We start from the raw sequence: 21,184 nt of genomic DNA on the forward strand, positions 1-21,184 counted from the left end.
GTTGTTGCTAAGAAACAGTCTTTCCTGTTCCCCCAGTAGGTGGTCCTCTTATGAATATCATTACAGATCCCCTATTCAGGAAGACACCTTTAGTTTATCCCTCTCAGTGCATGTTTGGCACTATTTTCCATTCTTTATGGTAAGGATGATGTTTATCTTCATATCTATGCTAACTCAGACTCGCTGCTTCCCATATAGGCTATGTTTACTGTAAAATGTAGTTGTGACTCTGGAGCTTCAGAGCAAGAGGACAAGCTACTGTAAAGAGGAAGATCAGATTCTGCGGTTGGATTGTAAATAGCTCAATTCATGTCCAAGATGCTAGTGCTTATGGACGTGACAAAGGAATATTTTCAACGTTATTTCCATTTATTAAACGGTACGTTGCAGTGTGTTCTTGGGAATTGTCTTCAAATGCAGTGGGATGGACTCCTTTACAATGTTGATTTCTCTTTTGGCAAGCGCCTCTGTCCGTAAAATAGTTATTTTATCACCTGCACACTGATGATAGCAACTCAGTCACTAACCATATGTGTATGTTCAACTTCCTTATGTGCAATGCATAGTAAATATAGGCACCATTATCCATTATAGTGAGAAGGATATTTCAGATGTTCCCATCAATATAGTTAGTGTGTTACTATTATAATTATTGTGGTGAATAAAAGGGGTGAAGTTCTTTTTTAATGGCAGCGACAGTGCCACTAAATATCTCTGTCATTAATCATAGACAACATTAGGCTCTCATCCAGAGGTGCATCCATGGGAGGTCCAGTCCAGGGCATGAGGCTCCCCAAGAGTTGTGGCTCCTCTTACCCCAGCAGAGTGCACTCTGTGTGGGGTGGAGGCCCAGGGCATGCCCCCCTGTTCTCCTGCTGGGCCTCCATCTGCTGCGAGGTGGTTAGATCCCCCCGATTGATGGCAAGACAATGAGTTTATGACATGTGTCCCCCATGAGTGACGGAGGGTCTTGTCCCAACTGGGCCTTCTCACTTCCACGCGCCTCGCAGTTGTAGTGGGCAGCATGCCAAGACTAATGGGGGGACTGGTTGTCCTGCTGCGTTCTGGGGATTGTAGTCTACAACTGGCGAGCTACCCGGGACTAAAAGGAAATCTTTTTTGGCTTCTATCCGAAGACCTTCTGGTAGGGGTGTGGTAGCAGTGCAAGTTACTGTAAGTATTGCCACATATGGCCTTTGAACAGCTATAGCATCAACTATTATAAGACAACTGTTCATGTGTGAAACTGATGTTTAGTCATATACAATCACCTCATATGGTCAGGTAGCCTTGAACATGTCATTTCTGATCAAAAACAATAACAATTCTGCTGTCACTGTCAGAGCCCAAGGTGAACGCAGGCGCAGGCAAGGACTGCCTTTGTTTTGCTCCTCTTCTGAGACGCTTCGCGAAGCCTTCTAAATCGCCTGCTCCTCCCTCCTCTGAAGTTCCATGGTTCAACTCAGCAGTACCTGTTTCATGCACCTGTCAACATCTTTGCCTTGTGCTTCTTCGATGGGTACAAGTTAACTCCCCCCCCCCCCCCCATTCTCCTTCTTTCCCTGCCCAAAACAGGTGATAAAAGTAAGACCGCTCACATTTGAGGGACTGAAACAATGCTGCTGTACCTTCAAAGGAAGAAGATGCCACATTGTGAGATGGCGGGGGAGTGGATATGAAAGGGTTCTCCGTTCTTCAGGGCGAGATCAGAGGAGGTGGGGAGTCATACGCTGTAATGTTGCTTTGATTGATCTGACCAGTGTAGCGGGCGGCTAACTGTTTTGTTTTTCTTTGTTTCCTAATAAAGTTGTCCTTTTAGATGTTCACACACATGTAAAGCGTCTTTGAGTACTCATGAAAAGCGCAGATATGATTATTATTACATTTATTATTATCATCATTATTATTATTATTATGACGGACAGACAGACTTGCTTGCTGTGTGTTTGTAAGTGCTTTGTTTGTGTGTGTGTGTGTGTGTGTGTGTGTGTGTGTGTGCGTGTGTGTGTGTGTGTGTGTGTGTGTGTGTGTGTGTGTGTGTGTATAAAAGATTTTATTGAAAACATACATATTTATCCGACCAAAAACCGGTGGTCAAAGTTCAATAAAAGTCATTTAGGTAGTGATTAAAGTTTAATACCCATCATTTGCATCGGCAGGCAGCAGTGATTTAAGTTTAACCCATCATTTGTATCGGCAGGCAGCAGCAGTGGAAAGCTGTTTTTAGTTGTCTCTTTTATTTAAAAACCTGAATGTGCCATGAATTCACTTGCCTTAATTTTCTCCCACAGCTCTGACCAGTCTTATTTCTTCTGGGAGCAGAATAAGCAGGGAGAGAGGATAAAACAGGGACGTGACTTTTGACCAGTGAAAAGCACCTAATTTAAAAGCAGCCTAAAGGGTTTAATTGAGGTCTACTACAGACACCATAAGCATGGCACGGATGTGCACCTGTGCCAGGAGCTGGTGCCCAGGATGGCACCGTGCCAGGGCTACTAGTCTGCATGTCTGCCGCTACCCGCTGATGAGGAATTAGAAAGTCATTAAGGAACACAAATAGCAAGATGGCAGAGTCAAAACCAACGGCGGACTTGGATTTATGTCTCAATCTAGATAGTTCCGAAAATACATTGTTTTGTCGATGACATAATTATGGGCTGGGCCTTTGTGTAAATAAATTGAATGAAGGAACATGTCACTCACTGGCCATAGGGATTTATTGTCATCGCTCTAAAAAGGCAAATGGAAGGTGTTAATTGATTGGTCCAACATACAGCCAATCAGTTAAAGGCATCTTATTGCCAACAAGAACGTTATTCTTAGCCATGCCAGCCCTGCTTTGAATTGGGTTTTAGACAGTTTGAGCTAGCAATGGCTCTGGCATGTCTGACAATGTTGTAGTGCAGAAAAGTGCCGCCACTCTTCAGCCCTGTATGCCGTATCATTGTCTCGTGCCATGGCTCTCAGCTTCATGTTGCGCCACCTCCAGTGGGCTCCAATCCCAGCCCAGTGCTCCCATCTTGCCACCTCACGCTCGCCGGTCACAGTCAGCCCCGCCGTGCAAATGCTTGTGGTACCTAATTAAGGCCTTCATATGCAAATGAGGTCGGCGGTCGCACTCACAGCTGGCAACACTGGCAGCTCAGACTCTAGAGGTTCATCGGAAGGGCAATGAGGCCTGGGGTGTTGTCGGGCAGTTATGGGGGTAGACTTGTAATGCTGGCAGTGAAGCAGGGGGGTGGAGAAGGTTTGGCTGGAGTGAAAGGGTCCAGGAGTGTTGGGTGATGGTTATGTGGATTGGGGTTAGGGGTTGGGAAAATGAGAATAGAGATAATGGAGTGTTTCTCAAATGGGAGTATATATACGAGTGTGCTGGTGGTAAAGGGGGTACGTGAGAGAAAATCTAAATCTTGACGAGCACAACTATTATTGAATAGAAAGCAATATACACATCACACACATATATTGCCAAATTGCCAATGTTTGGTGTCTCTGCAGTGCCGTTTGACTAGTTAAATATTATTGAAAGTGAAGAACTGCCAAAATGAACTTCAATTAGGATAAGTTTGTTTTCTCTGCAATTATGGCATTTTGTTCTCATGATGACCTCACCAAACTTCGCAGTATTGCTGCGTTCACACTGGCAGATTACAAAGCTACACAGCATATTTGTAGCTTTGCATCTTTGTAGCTGAAGTTGAAACCAGCTCAACTTTCCTGTAGCTTTGTATAGTAGCTGTTGTAGCTTTTGCAGCAGCTACAAACAAATGTAGCTTTGTATCTTCATGTTGCTGGCTTCCATTGAAAATTAATGGTAGACTGTATCTTTGCATTTTTCTCCCTACAGTGCTCTGGGGTTGGGTCTGGAAGTTTAACAGAACATTCACTGGCGTCTGCCGTACTGTTTAGGCCCTCTTTGTCTGAGTACTTCCACCAGAGAATTCTGAGCAACTTCATCAGACTGTATCTGATCACTCTCTGGCGGGTTTCTGTCTCACAGAGACCTTCAAATGAGCCAAGTGCATTAAAGTGCAATTCAGGCCCTATCGCTTCAGAGGTCAAGGCATAAGGGACTCCGACAGATATCATGGATGAGGCTATAACTCCTACTTCTTGCACTTAAATTCCAGAGATGTAATGTATTTGCACTTTGAGAGTTACCCCAAGGCTCGCTAGCTGCATGAGTCATTGACACACCAGTGGCTCCGATTGCACAGTCAATTACACATCTACCTTTCGCTGGGCAGGAGAAGAAGACAGCGAGTGAGTTCATCCATGCATTCAACCTACAGCAGCCATGCCTCCTCTGGAGGTGAAACCCGTACACAGACGGGAGAGACAAGAGGAGATCTTTTTCTTCTTCTTCTTCTCGCCTCTCCACGTGCATAATAAAGGTTAATAACAGTGCTTTCCTGTGTCATATTTGACATGACCAGTCATCGCAGTAATTACAATCATTACACTCCAAAGGATGTCTAGTTATCCCTCTTAAACACAGGCCGCACAAAGGAAATCAATTATTCAATCAGAGCTCTCCCATTCATCCCTTGCTGAGTTCACTTCATTTTGGGCCTGGGTGAATCTGCCGCAAATAAGCCCTGCGACCGGAGAAGAAAAGGCGAACAGGCCCCTAATTTGTATCCTTTCAGACGGTCAATCACTTTTTCAAAGGAATGCAAGCTTATTCTGACAATCAGGCCGACGTGAATGGGAATGGGTTTCATCTGGTACTTTACATAAGTTATCTGGTGATAAAGAAGTGGTGGTGGTGGTGGTGTTGAGGGGTGGGCGATATCTGTCTACGAGAGCAGAGAGCAGACTGCCCCCCGCCCTGCGCCACTGTCCTCCCCTCGTTCCCCTCACACCCCCTCTCTCATCCCCCTTTCACCTCATCTCTCACCCATCCTACACGCCTCATCTTGCCTGTGCCCACTAGGATTGGCAGCATGTAATTTAAGAGCATGGGCACAAAGACCAAATGCCAAGCCCATAATGGAAGCTGGATGGGTTCTGATTTAAATGGGCCGCTCTGCTCAGGTCCCAGGGCCTGTAATTAAGATCACAAAGGAGGAGAGACAGGCTCACAATGCAGCCTGGTTGAAGATGGGGGAGACAAAATATCAGTTCCCCACACCAAAATCAGAGAAGATTTTATTTATTTTAGTGGACATAGACTTCATTTGAGCAGAAGAAAGTTAGAAATAATCATTTACCTATAAATGACTGAGTCACGTTTCTATCAGGTTTGTTCTATCTGATTAATTTATTTTCTGGTGATTGTGTGCACTCATTAGAATTAAGAAGTGGATGTTTGGCTGAAATTCAGGTAGTCATGATGATTAACTTTCAAGGATTTCCACCACAGAGCACATGTCCCCTTAATTGCGCGTGGAGTACGACACATTGCAAAGAGCAACTTCACTTCAGAGAGAATTACTATTACCAGCAAGTAGTGACTCCATCAGCATTCCTGCAAGGGTATTTGATCAATCTGAATGATGAAAGGACCAAGAGAGGCCTTCATATCCGGATGGAGGGCTGGAAGACTTGTTGTCCTCCACATGCATACTCCCTCTATCACTCTCTCCTGGTCCGTTCTTTTTTTCTTTCTTTCTTTCTTTCTCTCTTTCTTTCTTTCTTTCTTTCTTTCTTTCTTTCTTTCTTTCTTTCTTTCTTTCGCTCCCTTTTTTTTCAATCCCGAGGACACACTCTAGCTCCTAGAGCTCAGGGTGGTTGTGTGTTCAGACCTTTTTCCGTTTAATTAGATTTGTTAAAACAATTTTTGGAGTGCTTTATTCGGTAAAAGCTCTCAGGGGTTAATATCCGCAGAACACTTCTGTTCGGCTTCTTTTCACCAATGGAGCATAAATTATTTAAATTATTCAGAATTGTGCGACCTTTTATCTCACCCCCTTTGAAGGCAGCAAATTAAAAATGCAAATGGACCAACTAATTAATATGCAAATGTATTCATTCCCAGTTAACAATTAGCAATTAAACCTGCAGTGTCTGGAAAGAGCAGTGACAAAATTAGCAACTTATTTTGCGTTTGAAAAATAGTCGGTCCGAAAAAAGAAAATGTGATTGACGAAAATACTTTTACTGACAACCACCTGCCTCGATATAAACAAAATTAATAGGATGTCATGTAGGAGATATAAGAATCTGAGGAGAGTCATGTCACAAACAAGGGAAATGTGTGTCATTTTGTCAGAGTTGTATATTTCATAACTCAATCAAACGTTAATTGAAACACAAGAGTCTGCAAGGAATTGCTTCTGTTCTCTGAGAGCCATGCAATGCAACAGACAAAATAGAACGCAAGGTACAGATGAAGAGGCCCGACAGACAGGCATACAAAGCAACGAGACAGATGAGCAGACAAGGCAGACACATAACATAACATTACATAACCTAAATTAACAGCTTGCCCCCATTGTGATATTAATTGCTGAAGAAGACCAGTAGGCAACCCCTACAGCTCGAGAGGTGTCGAAATGAAGACTCAAATCCCTCATTCCACCGTGTCTGTCTGTATAGTCAAGAAGGCTCAGACGCATTCTGCCACCACACACTATCTCCGCCTCAACACCTTATGAAGCTTAATGTTAAAACTCGGCATCAATCATACATGCCAAACCCTGCCCGTCTTCCCCCTCGCTTGTGAATTGAACCACATCCCGATCCTTTCATCTGATAGCGGGGGGTAGGCACCGGGGGGTGGGTGGAAGGAGATGTGAACTACACTGCCTTTGTAAAGGTTATCTGTGATACACAGACCTGGGGGCCCTCAGGCTTGGCACCTGGCTCACGCAGAGTTCAGGCGCATCGCTGCTATTCACCAGCGAGTAGGTAGAGGGTGATGTATGTACGTACGTACATACGCACAGAGATCACTGTCAGCCATAGCGCTTATATGACAATGGAGGTCAGTCAGTCGATCAGCATGGAAGAGAAAGTGAACTACGAGGGGAAATCGATTAATTTTTTTCTTAACCACTATAATCCCAATTTCAAAATCACACCCGTGTGAACTTTGTGAAGTGAGGGGCGCTCTTGTCATCATGCATCATCAAATCCGGCCAATCACAATTGGTCCTCAAGGCTAATCACTTGTGGCATCCTCAATTTTCTGTCCTCACTTTTTATCCTCAATACGTACTCTGCTCAGCCAATCAAATCATCGCTATGGGGGTGCTCAGCTAATCACTATGGGGTACACCCCACACAAACGGACAAAGCTGGGCATAGGAGGGGCTAGTGCCCCTCAAAAATAGGTAAAATAGCCACTCTACAAGCTCACATTGCATTGCGATGCAAGGCATTGTGGGCTTGTAGATCTTGTTCAACTTGATCTCTTGTCAGTGCACAGGTCCTGCTGCCAGAGGGTCTGATACACAGCCATCATCATCCCCCCACAACACACCAGGGCGACTCCCACACCTCTAAACGTGATTCTTGTGTTTCATTAACTTGCATTTAAAGTGCGTGCCGTCCCCAGACGCAGGAATGTTATATTGCCAAAGAAGGTTCATATTTTATTTATCGCAGCTTAATATTGTTTTTGAATATTTGTGGTGCCTTTAGGCCTGGCTCGCAGTGGTGTTATACCCTTTAATTTCTCTCCGGAATTGAATTTCTATCGCCTGGTCGTGACGTTTGATTAAAATAAATTCATTGTGTAAAATGCAAACTAACATACAGTTATTGTTCAACGCCGCAGCAGTTTGCTACAATATTGTTTAGATTAGGCCTACCCTCACATTTTCTTTATTTAATTCAGAGCTTAATTGAATTGTTACTCGTTTAACTTGCGTAATGGGAGCTGAATTGCAACCCATTTGTGAACAACTCACCTCACTGACCGATTGTGTCGATGAAAACATGCAGTTCTAATCTCTTCGCTGGTTTCTTGTACACGCACACATGCACGCTCACACGCACGCACACACGCGTGCACGCACACGCACACGCACACACACACACACACACACACACACACACACACACACACACACACACACACACACACACACACACACACACACACACATGCTAGTAATATAGCCTACTAGCTAGCTACCACATAATTACTGTACTCCACACAAGACACTCCATATGCATCTCTTTATCCGCTCACTCGTGGAATAAATAGACCCTAAAACAGAGAGAAATGCAGCAAAGACGAGACTCTTTCAAGCAAATGGGCTGGGGGGGTGGGGTAGATAATTAATTCTGAGATTAATGTACTGTAGCCGTGGTGTGTTATTAAAACGCTATTTTTAAATTACAGCTCAGAAAGCACCCCCTTGGGATTAAGAGAGTTAGCCACTGATCTCCGCTTAAGTTATGGATGCAGAGTGAAGGAGGGGGGCTTCTATGCTACATGCCCAGGTCCCCATCTTATGGCTCCTGCTGTGGGCCAACACTGAGATTTCTTTGTGGGCTAACACTAAGAATCTTTTTGGTGTTCGCCTGCCTCAATGAATCACTAAAAAAGGGCCCTTTGTTTTATCCCAGCCCCTTTATCGCTGGCGTTGGAAGCAACACTTTTCATTAAGTATTTACTGCATTTGATAAGCAATGCCCACTGCTGGCTTATATAGTGGTGTTTTGATTTACATATCTTGCTGTGCCTGTTGTAAAAACAATTGTTCATGAAACGGATGTGTGGAAGCACGAAGCAGTTCTTCTAAGGCAGTCGATAGGACTGCTGGTAATGCGCTGGAGTTAGAAAAGATAAAACGCTTATAAGGCATCAAGTTGCTGCCCACCACCATGGAGATGGATTTGATTCAACAAACACAGTTGGCTGTGTTCACGGTTGGGAAGCTGATTGGGGAGGGCACTAGTGACTCTGAGAGGTCGGCCGGGGTGCCTGTTAGGGAGCATGTTCCTCTTCTCAGCATGCGTTACGCCATCCCGAGAAAACTCTTCTTTAGTATCGGGTGAAAAGAAGTGGCTGGTGACTCCTCTCTCGGAGGAGACAGTGACAAGACTACACGGGGGATTTGGGAATTGGCATATAACGTAAGAAAGAAAGAAAGGAAAAAACCTTCACTCTTTGAAAGCTCAGAACAGGCCCAAATAATTAGCGTGACTGTAAAGCGCAATGGATGCTTTACAGCAACTCTTTGTTTACTGTCTGCAACTGACAGAATACAGTGTGGTCGGTTTGGCAGGACAAACAATCAAACTGCATCAACACCTCTCTGATAGATGTGATGTTTAGTAAGACACTAACAAGTATTGATTTTGATCTCAGTGGTGAAACAAGACTGTGAAAGAGAGGCCAGTAATACAACAAAGAACAATGTGTGTCTGTGAGTGTGCGTGCGTATGTACGCACATGTGCATGCTGATGCCTATACTGCATGTATAATGTAATGTATAAGTATAATGTAATGTATGCTAATGTTCTAAACATCATGTATCACATACGTTATCTGTACATTATGTACAGTCTTTGTTCACCTGTTTCTATGTCTTTTCCTTCTGCTCTCACTCCACCCACAAAATAGTGAGAATATTAGAAAAGTATGAGAACAAAAAATCACCCACTTCTTTACACCAGTAAACCTGTGAATGACAAATAAAGCTGATCTGATCTGTATCAGAAATGTATGTGTTTGAAATGTGAGCATCCTACAAAGTGTGTACCAGTTTTGTACTGATTCCCTGTACACAGCGAGTCACATATGTATGCGTATGCGTACATGTGCGTGCATGCGTGCGTGCGTGCGTGTGTGTGTGTGTGTGTGTGTGTGTGTGTGTGTGTGTTATTCCACTTTAACATTGGCAGTGAGTGTGCACCTGTGGCTGCTGGCAGACCATCATTCCAGTGTATCCTGGCTCCAAAGGGACCTTGAAGCCTGCCGCTGTGGGAGAGAGGAGTCTGTCCTGCTAACCGTAATTAGCACAGGCCTGTTGATTCACTGGTAATGAGAGGGAGTTCATTAGTGGCACACTAATTGCGGCATATTCCAAAATCACCACACCGACAATGCCCCTGCCCCCCATCCCCACCCCACCCCGCCACCCCACCCCTAACACTCCAAAAAAGTTTACAATATTCATCACATCAGAGATGAAAACACAAAATCCCAAAACAGCTAGGCTAACTTTTAAAGAGTTTGGTGTGGAAGCAGATGGGGTACGGACGGTGTTTTGGTGACTGATCTCACCACGGGACAGAAGGGAGAGAGAGACAGAGAGATGGAGCATAAATTGGGCATACCAGAACATACAGCAAAGCAGTGGTTCTTAAACTATTTAGGGCTTCAGAATAATGTCTGAATCTGAGTACCCCCTTCTACCAGACAGTATTTTGCTTAGAAAACTGTGTGAGAAAAATATAACTAGCATATCGTTGCTGCCGGGTGGTTGTACTGTATGTCCAAAACCTTTCCTGTTTTTATTATTCTTTAAAAAAAAATCACACCTGTGTGAACTGAGCCGTGCAACTAAACATTTATTGTTATAGTTACTGTACTCTACTGTATTGTAGTGTACTGTGCGGGAGTCCCCAGAACAACATATAATGAAGTAGGGCATTTATTTATGAAAAAAGAAGAAGAAAAAGACTAAAGATTTATTTTAAACAGTGGCCATAATACTTATAATTCCAGTTTGGATGTCAATCAATGTGTTCACAAAATAAAATACAATAATAATGACACACACAAAAATATTCCTTTCTATTCAATAACAGCACAACTTGTGTGCTGTTCAACAAGCGGTGAAGCTGAGTGAGTGGAGTGGGCGGGGTCTATGGTCTGTGACGTCTGTCCGAGCCAGGCACTGCAGCCAGGCACCTGGGCTGGGCTGGCAGACAAGTTTTGGTCTGTTCATGTACCCACTACCCTCTGTGTAGTTACAGTATACACACATATATCCAACAGTCAATCAAGGAACGCTAATTAAGGTAAGTAGTAGTAAAGTAGTACAGTAGCGCAAAATTGTCGAATTAACAACTTACATTTAAGAAGAATGAAGGCCTACTACTCCTCTTCAACTTCCGCCTTCCAAAATCAGCTATCATCAATAAGCAGCTGTGTTCCTCGAGCCCCAGTTTGTTACTTTGTTCTGGTTAATTACATTATTACGTCAGGTAGGCACCGTAGGCACTAGGCAGTGTTTTACATTTAATTATGAAACCAAAACAACACTTACTTAGGCTACTTATACTTACTGTAGGTAGGCAACATTTTGTTATATTACGTCCGTTTAAAATAGAAAGACGCTGTAATTTCGTCATTATCCTCTGCAGCTACTTGCAAGCATGCAAGCTAGTTATTAGCATGATGAAGCGATGACTCATCTCCGTCATAAGAAGTTGGAAATAACGGAGGTGTGTGTGTGTGTGTGTGTGTGTGTGTGTATGTGCGTGGTGTTGTTTGTTTTCCTCATGATGTGATAACAAACACAGTATTTCGAGTAGTTCAGTTGTATAATATGTATAACAGTTACTTTACACAGGACATTAAAACAGAATCTTTTGAAACCCCATTCAGGTCAGGTGGTCAGAGGAGGACACAAATCTTATTCCTTCTATTATGAAAGGTAAAACATGAACATGTCAGCATGTGTACAGTTCAATACCTAGCACAAAACAACATATTTGAACAATATAGACTAGCCTACATACATTTAATTAAATCATACAGATCAACTGTTACTTTGCAGCCTAAAAGATACATAAATTGTTTTGGTTTTGTTATTATTATTATATTTACCACATGCTTAAATGGATATTTCACTTAAAAAAAAGCTTATGTGATCACCCCGGGCAGTTCTTAAGTTAAACTATTTTCTGCTGACTGATATTGATGTTCTAATACGTGAGGGGGCCGTGGTTTGTCATTTACTGTTTTCATTTATTTTTAATAATTATTTTGGTAAAGAACCTCCTGCTGCCCTGCAGCTCCAGCTGCCCAGCGCCTCCTCACAAAATCTAAAATAATTATTAAAAATAAATGAAAACATTAAATGACAATCCACGGCCCCCTCACATATTAGAAGGACCTTATCAGTCAACAGAAAATAGGTCTGGTCTTTTCGATGAATCTATCATGGTTAAAATGGAGTTTAAAGTTATAATGGGTTTGTATAGGAAGGGGGTGGGGCAGCTGAATGAATATCACATATCTACTGACTGAAGCAACTTAAGAACGGCCCGGGGTGTTCACATAAGCCTGAGTAGACATGTTGTACACGTCACTGTGTGGCTTTGTTGTCTTGCATTGTGTATTGTTTTGTATTGTATTGTATCTGTATGCTGCAGGGCGGGTCCTTGGGGTCCCAAGACAAATTTCTCCCTTGAGAGACAAAATATAGAAACCTTGAACCTTGAACCTTGGAGTAGACAAAATGACCAAAAGTTTTTTTGAATGTGAAATATACAGTATCATGCGATGACACACACACACACACACACACACACACACACACACACATAATCGGCACTCACATCCAATTGTGTTGTGTGATGTATTTGTGTGTTAATTGCTCCTCGAAGATGAATGACATGTTGTGAAATGAAAGATTTTTATTTAAACGAGCCCTGAGCAGAATCAACGTCTGTCTGTCTCAGGGGTCAATTACAGGTGCTCCAGCAAATATCTTTAGAGAGGTTGATGATCTTATGCCAAATATATGTACTTTATGCATGCAAGACTTTAAACTCAACTTTAACAAGAAAGGTACATGTCGCGATACAGGTTGTGTTGTGGCTGTCTAAACACATACAGCTGTGTTGGAAACTCAGAATACAGAGTTAGGTACTAGCTAATATAAAGAGCTGCTCAATAAAGACACTATTGTATTTGTTCATAATAAACTAATAAAATAGTCTCTAATGAGCAAGTGAAGACAGTGTGCAGGTGTTTCTATTTTTTACAGCGCGTGATTGCTTCACCAATGAATGTACCTGTTGTCAACATTATAGTCATGAGTGAAAATGCCTTTGGATTAAAAGGTTGTGACTTATAATCATTAGAATGCCTTTTGATTGATTTGGTGTCTCGGGCAGGTTGGATGGGCCTGTATGACGACATGAGATGGACTGTCAGGAGAACTGTTTCGAAGACTGATGAGCTGCACGCCTGCACCTGAGATACAGTGGCAGAGACCAGAGTTGTCCAGGCCGACAGGGAGTCAAGAGAGTGGGACACTGTTCGTCACAATACTGGGAGCCAGAGCCAGAGTGCACGCCAAGTCCAGAGAACCAGGTCAGCTCACTTTCAGATAATATAACTGTCTCTGAGAGGCCCAGTTAACGGACCTAGTGTTTTCAACCGAATGCTGTGAATAAGACCTAGACATTAATTCATTGAGTCCCTCATGGGTAACTTGATTGTATCAGCATCTCTAGGTGTCTTTACAATGGTACATCAGATCTGGTTGTTTCACTATGTCTTCAAGTGTTTACCATGTTACACTATGAAGAATTAGGCAAATCACTCCAATCACAGTTGCTAATTGGTCCAAAGATTATTTCGCTGTTGCAGTCCACAATTGATATCCTCTAGAATCGTACTTTAATTTGGGAAAATGGCAGAATTGATAGAATTAAGATGGATGGATGGATAGATGGATGGATTTCTACATGGCCCAGGAGAGCCTTGGCAATATCCGTCATCGGTGTGTATTTCTACATAACAAGTGTCTGACCAACGAGGCAATCTCTCCTCAAGAGAGCGATCGTTCTTGCCTCTTCCCTCTGGTTAAGAGTGCCAGGGCTTTATCTGTGAGGCCATGATGAATTCTCAGCAGACAGACACTCGGTATGGGCCCTGAGTGAGCGTGCATTTAAATGAACCTGCTCTCTCACTCTCACTGCCTTCATATGCTGCACGAGGACTTCCAAACTCTCACTCTCTCTCTCTCTCTCCCATCAAGCACTACATCAAACACAGTAACAACATCCACCCCCTTCTCTCTCTCTATCCCTCTCTCATTCTCTCTCCAAGTCATTTTCCTCTTTGACACCTCTCCTCTCTTGGTCCTCATCACTAAAGGCTATTCTAATTTCCTTTTTAGGGTTGACTCATTCGTGCACTTCCCCTCTCGCCTTTCTTAAAACCACTTACGTCACGTTGCATGTTCGTTACAGCCGCTCAATCAAACCACAAGTAGTGTGGCATGGCATCATTCAACAACCCCTGTCACCCAGCCACAATCCCCCTCCCATCCCCCCCAAGACCCCCACACCTCCACTCTTGGTTTTGAAACAAAATGTGAGTCAGAACCCTGGCGATCACATCATCAAAGCTGTAAGACAGCCCTCAGGCTGCTGGTGGTGGTGGGGTTGAAGTGCTGCAAGACCCAGTCCTCCAGGACCATTACTGTTAGTCTAATTACTGTGGAGACACCTTGCCTTTACACCTGCTCTACTCTAGAGTTTCCCCAGATGCTAGCATCCTTCAATAATGGTAACAAAGAAAGAACATATTTCAGGCCTGCTGAAGGCTTTGTCAGTAAATGCACTACTGCAATGTTTTGGATTTTGGTTTTGAAACTGGTTCTAGATGTGTCACATGTGTCACATCGCTCCTGAACATGCGTTGGTCCGACATGCGCTGCTCTGTGCTCGCGGTTAGGGTTAGGTTAGGGGTTTGGGTTAGGTTGTCGGTCTAATGACAGTCGCCCCAATAGTATGTCGGAACTGAAGCCTGTACCCTGTGTGATGTGAGGGCAGCTGTTTTCATCGTACATCATCATGACATGACACTATGTACAATTCTCCAATCATTGTCAATGGGAATTTAATGTGTCTTTGTGTTTGTGTAGGACGAAAATAGTTTTCTGAATAACCTATGTTTCTATGTCAGTGGTGCTCAAGACATCTGAAAATATGTTGTTCCAGGGACTCCCCAGAAGCAAATATTTGAGTTGAACATATTCGCCCTGAAAGAATATATATTCAAAGACTTGAGCCAAATTTTGTGCCGCGCTATGAGCTTGTAGATCTGCTATTTTTCAATCGCTACAGTATAACATATTGCTAGAAACTCCAAAAGAGGTTACCGTCCTGAATGGGTTAACTTCTTTAAACAAACAAAGTTCATAGACTTGGCTGCCATATGATTTTTGTTAAATGTGCTCTAAATAAAAAACAACTAGGACATGGCTTGTTGTTGGGTGACATTAAGCAAATATAATTAGTATATTTATTTTACATAAGAGATGATGCAGGGCAACAACGGCAAATGAATAAGCTCTCCAATAGTTCACAGAAATATGACAAAGTTACGACTGCATGGTCGAAATGTTCATTTTCTGCTGCTGCTGAATAACGCCTTGGAGCAATTCAGTGAGTTGCGAGACACGTTTTTTTAATTTACCAACGTGTCATGTGAAAGGTATCACTAACTTAATTCAGACAAGTTCCAGAAAAATAAATGTTCAATTGTTCAGGATTGTGACGTCTTGAGTGAAGCCACTCATTTGTGTCTCTGTAATTTCCGCTTTTCTGAAAATGTCCTGCATACATTTGCACATTAATGCAGCCTGTTGTGTGTGAAGAGGGAGTGTTTTCCTGTGTGATGTCTCGCTCTGTGGTGCAGCCCAGTTGGAGGGCAGGACCAACTGAGATGCAATGATTGGTTTTGTTCTCTTTCACCACAGAGAGCTTTAACACATTCAGTGTTATTGCCTGTTGTCAGTGCAGTGTCTCTATATAAGTAGACAAACACCTTTGTGTTTGCGTGCGTGCGTGTGCGCGCCTGAAAAAGTGTAGATTGAGTGTTTATCTCATGAAAAACAAGACTACAGAGTCCCTAGAGCAGTGCTTCCCAAACTTTTTCATGTCAAGGACCCCCAAATCTACACTAACTAGACCTGTACGTGCCCGTTGGCCACCGGCCTACTTGAGAACGATGCAACTTGGGAACATAATAATACCCGTTGTCAACTTGTCATATCACCCGTTTTAACTATCTGTCTGTGTCCCTTTTGTGCCCATACTGTATATGGAGATCTCTGTATCTGCCTGTCTGCCTGTGCCTGAAGAGTGCAAACCGACTGTGAAAAGTGTACTGGTTAAGTAATCAATTGGCAGGTGTGGGGTTGCCATGCCAATCAATTGGCTGAGGTAGAGGCTGGGAATTGCACAGGTGAGGGGATTTAGTCTGATTATCCTACTATTATTATAGTAGGATTAGCCTGCGGACTCCCATTTGAAGAGATAATGCCAGGGTCCAGGGACCCCCATCAGAGAAGATTTGGCTCCATTTGTACACTCTCAGAGTTACAGACCCATAAGGGTCCAATGGGTTACCTAACTATCATGTAGCCATGGGGACCCCCTGGAACTCAAGGACCCCTAGGGGTCCCCGGACCCCACTTTGGGAACCACTGCCCTAGAGGCCATGCTGCTCCTTCCTTACCAACCAAAGTTGTTTGAACGCACTGCCATCCTTAGAGCCCCATACTCTTTAAAAAAAAAATGTTATTCTTTATTTAAGTACGTCAACAATCATGTTATGTATGTACTGTAGTAGTTTCACGTAGCCAGACAACTATTCCACAATCTCCTGTATAGAGTCTGGAACTACACCTCCCCAAATCAGAGTAAGGAAGCTGCCATTTCCGTTCACGAAAATATATTTTAAAATATCTTTATCATTTATTCTTGTATTTCCTTTTCTGCTAAGCAACGAGCTATATATAAATGCTTAGATCATTTCTATTCATATTAGAATAGATTAGGATATACTGTATAGGGCCCGGGCGGCTGGCGTAGCCCGTCTGGGCACCGTGGCTCCCATCTCTCTCCCCATTTCCTGTCGGCCTACTGTCACTCTGTCCCTCTATTAAAAAATAAAGGCGAAAGCCACAAAAAATATATATATATAAAAAAAGGATATACTGTATCGGGGGGCGGGGAGGCGGGCACATAGGTTGGTGAACCAATAGGAAGTCCCCGGCGGCTCCAGCCGGGAGATGGTCAGAAAACAATAGGTCTCTTTCAGGCACGCACGCAAACAAGCCATTAGTAACTATATAGTTATTAGGCTATTGTATTAGCACATAGAGTATAGGAAAGAGAAAGCTACCCGAATTCAGCACCATGGATAGTGCTCTGACACATGATAAACTGGGTCACTCATATCAACCAAGTCAACTAATCAACCAACTAGAATGGAATGGCAACATAATTATAACTCTTATTGGGAAGAAGAAAAAGCCTTTGTCTTCTACTCACCTATTTGAAAGGCATTTGATGAACCTTAAATTGTGCAAAAATCCTCGTGCATCGTTATAAAAGGGTGAACAGCGTAGTCCAATTGCATGACTCATACTGTAGTAAGCACAATGCCATTTCAGAGAGTAGAAAAAGCGATAGCTGCGTGATCATTTTACACCAGCTTTTGTAAATGTATGATACAAAAAAGTCAGCTTGTGCTCACCGCTCACCGCGTTCAGCAATCTTGACCTTTTGAATTCAGATTTGGGTTTATTTGGTAAATATGTGTGAGCTGTGGGGGACATCGGTCTTCTGCATTGCAGGCTGCACCCGGAAGTCATTTTGATGGCTGTCAAGTGAATAATATGGTCGATTCTCCCACATCCAAGCTGTACTTCTCCCACTTACTGTATGCCCCCCTGTCCTTCAAAGACAGCCATTATTTATTTATTTATCCGATTCTATACAGTATACCACCTTCTAGATTTGTCCGGCTCTCCTTGACTTTCTTTTTCCGTAACCTCCGCCCTGCCGTCTCTCTCTATCACTGTCACTCTCTTTTGGGCCATCTTTCATGTTTTCCAGAGCGCGTTTCTTTTTTTCCTTTTTCTTTTTTTTACCCCTACTAGGTGTTGTGCTGGCGGGGGAGATATGGCCACCAATGTCTGTGTTGTTGCTGTGACTGTCTCTCTGAGATTTGCATAAATAAGCTCCCAGTCCCAGCATGCCCGCGCTGTTGCCCAGGTGCAAGGACATTTGCATATAGAGCCGTGATAGGGCTCCCCAGGGCCCTCTCGGCAACTGCCGAGCGAGTAGGGGGCCGGCAGCACCACAAATGAGTTCTGAATTGGAACCTTGCCGCTGCCCTCCATTTTATGTGTGTGGAGGCACGGAGCAAGGCAGAAGATGACCTGAGAGAGCACCAGAGCAAGATCAGATGAGTAGCATATGGCAGCAGAGGCAACAACAGCAGCAGAGAACTGTTGGTTGGAGATTTGGGTACATTCATTTAAATCATTTGTTTGATCCATAACTTGATTTGTTACCGATTATGGATATCGCCGTAGATCAGTCTGTAAATTGCGCCCTCCCGTAAGTAATGGATCCCATAATGACTTTTAACGGCTCTGTTGATGTATAACAACATTGCTTGTTGGACACCAACCAAGGCAATATCAGCGTAATATGTCTTCACTTTCCTCCATTGGCCCCGATCACACTTTCCCATTACTGTGGAGTCTCGGCAGCCCTTTGAATCAGCAAAATAGGGTTTGGGAGGCAGGGAGCCGAGCCCAGTTCTGATTAGTCACATGCAGTTCCTCTGACAATAGTCTCTCCATCGCTGTCTCTCATTCTGGAGAAGCACTCCGATGGGACGCCAGCCAGAGCTGCCTTCTGGGACCAGCCAGGGAATCCTACAGGAGAAATGGGAACACACAAGGAAGGAACACTACAGCGAGATATACTGAAACGGAACTATGATATGCATGTCTTCAAAAAATATGCCAACTAAAAATGTTGAACGAGGTGTAGTTTAATCACCACCAGATCTAATGTATGTTTTTACCCAGGCATCCCTATTTTGGATTTTGGCTAAATGTAAAAAAAAAAAAAAAAAAGTAAATGGAATCAAACATCATGGGTCATGCATTTCCAACTTGCATTTTTCCCGACCCGTTTTGATTTAAGTCGTTCCCATGGCACCGGTCTAGCTGATCTACAAGATCTCAATGTGTTGCAATCGGAACACATTGTGATCTTGAAAATCTTAGAATCTTCTCTTTTTTTAAGATGTTTCAATAGGGCTTAAGTGGTTAATTACCCACCAGGGTCACATCTTGTTCTGTATGGCCAAAATACACAGACTATCTGAGACCTCCCCGAGGCTGGCATGACCTCCACTACAAGCCCATTCTGGGCCTTTTGTTTGCCCCCATGTTTGGCTCCAGGCCTTAATGGCAATCAAAGGGGACATGATGGTTGTTCTGTCCTCAGCGCTAATGACATTGGCACTGATGCAGGCAGACGGATAGACGGACAGACAGACAGACAGGCGGGCAGACAGACAGGCGGGCGGGCAGACAGACAGGCACTGCTCCATCTGATCCACTGGCCTCCCAACACACGGCTTGGAGCCATGGAGCGCTGAGCCTTTTGCCTGGTCTCTTCAGAGAGCTCCCATTTAGCCATTCTCTGTGATTTCCCTCTCAGGAAACAACCAAATCATTTTCTCATAGACATGCTCATTAGCCGACAGCCCGTTCGCTGCCAGTTTCAACATTTGAATATTCCCGTGTGCTCCTCAGCAAACATCGGAGGTCTGATCGCTTCCAACCACAGAGCCAGAGCTCACATGCCAGCAAAGCACTCTAAGGAACCAGATCGTAATGCCAAAGCAATAAACGATGGTTTAAAGAAAAGATCATAGCTCAACCGTCCCGATACCTAATGACATGATGAGAATATGTCAGGAATAATGTGATAATCTATGCAGAGACAGGCACTCAGGCAGTGCATGCGAGGTGAAGCAACACAGATACTGTACACTGAATGGTAGGCTATCAAAAACACTGGTCATTGTGTGTGTCTCTCTCTCTCTGGCCTGTATGCCATCAGTCACAGCAAGTTTAGTGTCTGAGACGGATTTAGCCAGCCCCCCCAACCCACCCCCACCCTTTTTTCGCTAATATTGTTCTGTGGTAAATCTTCATTGTCTGTGGCTATTGAAATACAGAAAAAGAGAGATCAATATAATAAGTTTGGCACCGGGCCCAAATCATCCCTGACAATGTGCGAAGGCAGGCATTTGAAATCATCGGTGCATATCCGCCGCGTTTGGGGGATAAAAATAATTCCTCGCCTCTTTGCCAGGGAGCGCGAGGCACAATGCCCAGGTCTGAAGGGAAGGGTGCCACATGGGTCTGCAAATTGGCTCAGGCGATCAGACACGGGCATCTCATTTTTGTGGAGGAAAAGAGAAGGGGGTGGGAGGAGAGGAGTGTGTGTGTGTGGGGGGTGGGGGGGTGTTAGGACTGGAGTAAACCATTTCAATGATTTCCCTAACCTGGCACAGTGCAGGACGTGGATGGCTGCACTGGAGAGGAATTGCAACGGGTTTATTTGGCTCTCTGTTTGTTTCTTTATTGGGGAGGAGAAAGCAGGGGGGGGGGGGCTAGAATAAGAGAGAGAGAGAGAGAGGAGGAGGGAGGGGTGTCTGTTTTCAGAGCATGCAGCCAAAAACAGTATAGACGAGGGAGGACGTTGAAAGCAAATTGTTGTTTTGTTTTAGTGAATTGAAACCCATTCCTTTACATTCATTTGCTCACTGTTGCTGTTGATAGCTAGGACGCCCCTGTGCATGATTCAATGCACCTGTATTTGTGAATAAACATGTCTGGAGGTTGGAGGAAAAGTAATTTCCTGCTCAGAGAGACTGATCGATAGTATTAACTCTTGGCATGATGTCAAATTCGGTGTCAACATTTTTTTTTTTACCCAGTGGCAATTATGGTGATAGTTCTGAACAGAATGTCAGATTTAAACGCCCAATAATATTTGAGAAACACAATGCAAGCGCACACGTATGCACAACCGGACGGACACACAGGTGTATACAAACAAACACAGGCATGCTGCCTGCATATACACACAGGTGCACATGCATACCAGTAGAAATGCAAGTAGGTTAATGATGCATGTACTGTGGATGCATGTGCACAGACATAGAAATGCATGGGGTCTATGTCTGTCTCTACCTATAGTACCTACAGCAGAGTATTTTTAAAACACAGACATACATGTGCAAAAGCATAGATGAATACCCCAGATACACACATAACTCAAGTTAACATGCACGCTCACATACATGAAAGTCTGCATACATGAATACCCCTGTTACTCAAGTTAATGCGCACACGTACACATGCACAGCACACATACACACACATGCAAGAGTACATACATGCATGTACATGCCTGTATGTATGCATGTACATG

Source organism: Protomyctophum bolini (assembly GCF_963924005.1).
Source record: "Protomyctophum bolini genome assembly, chromosome: 19".
Lineage (NCBI taxonomy): Eukaryota > Metazoa > Chordata > Actinopteri > Myctophiformes > Myctophidae > Protomyctophum > Protomyctophum bolini.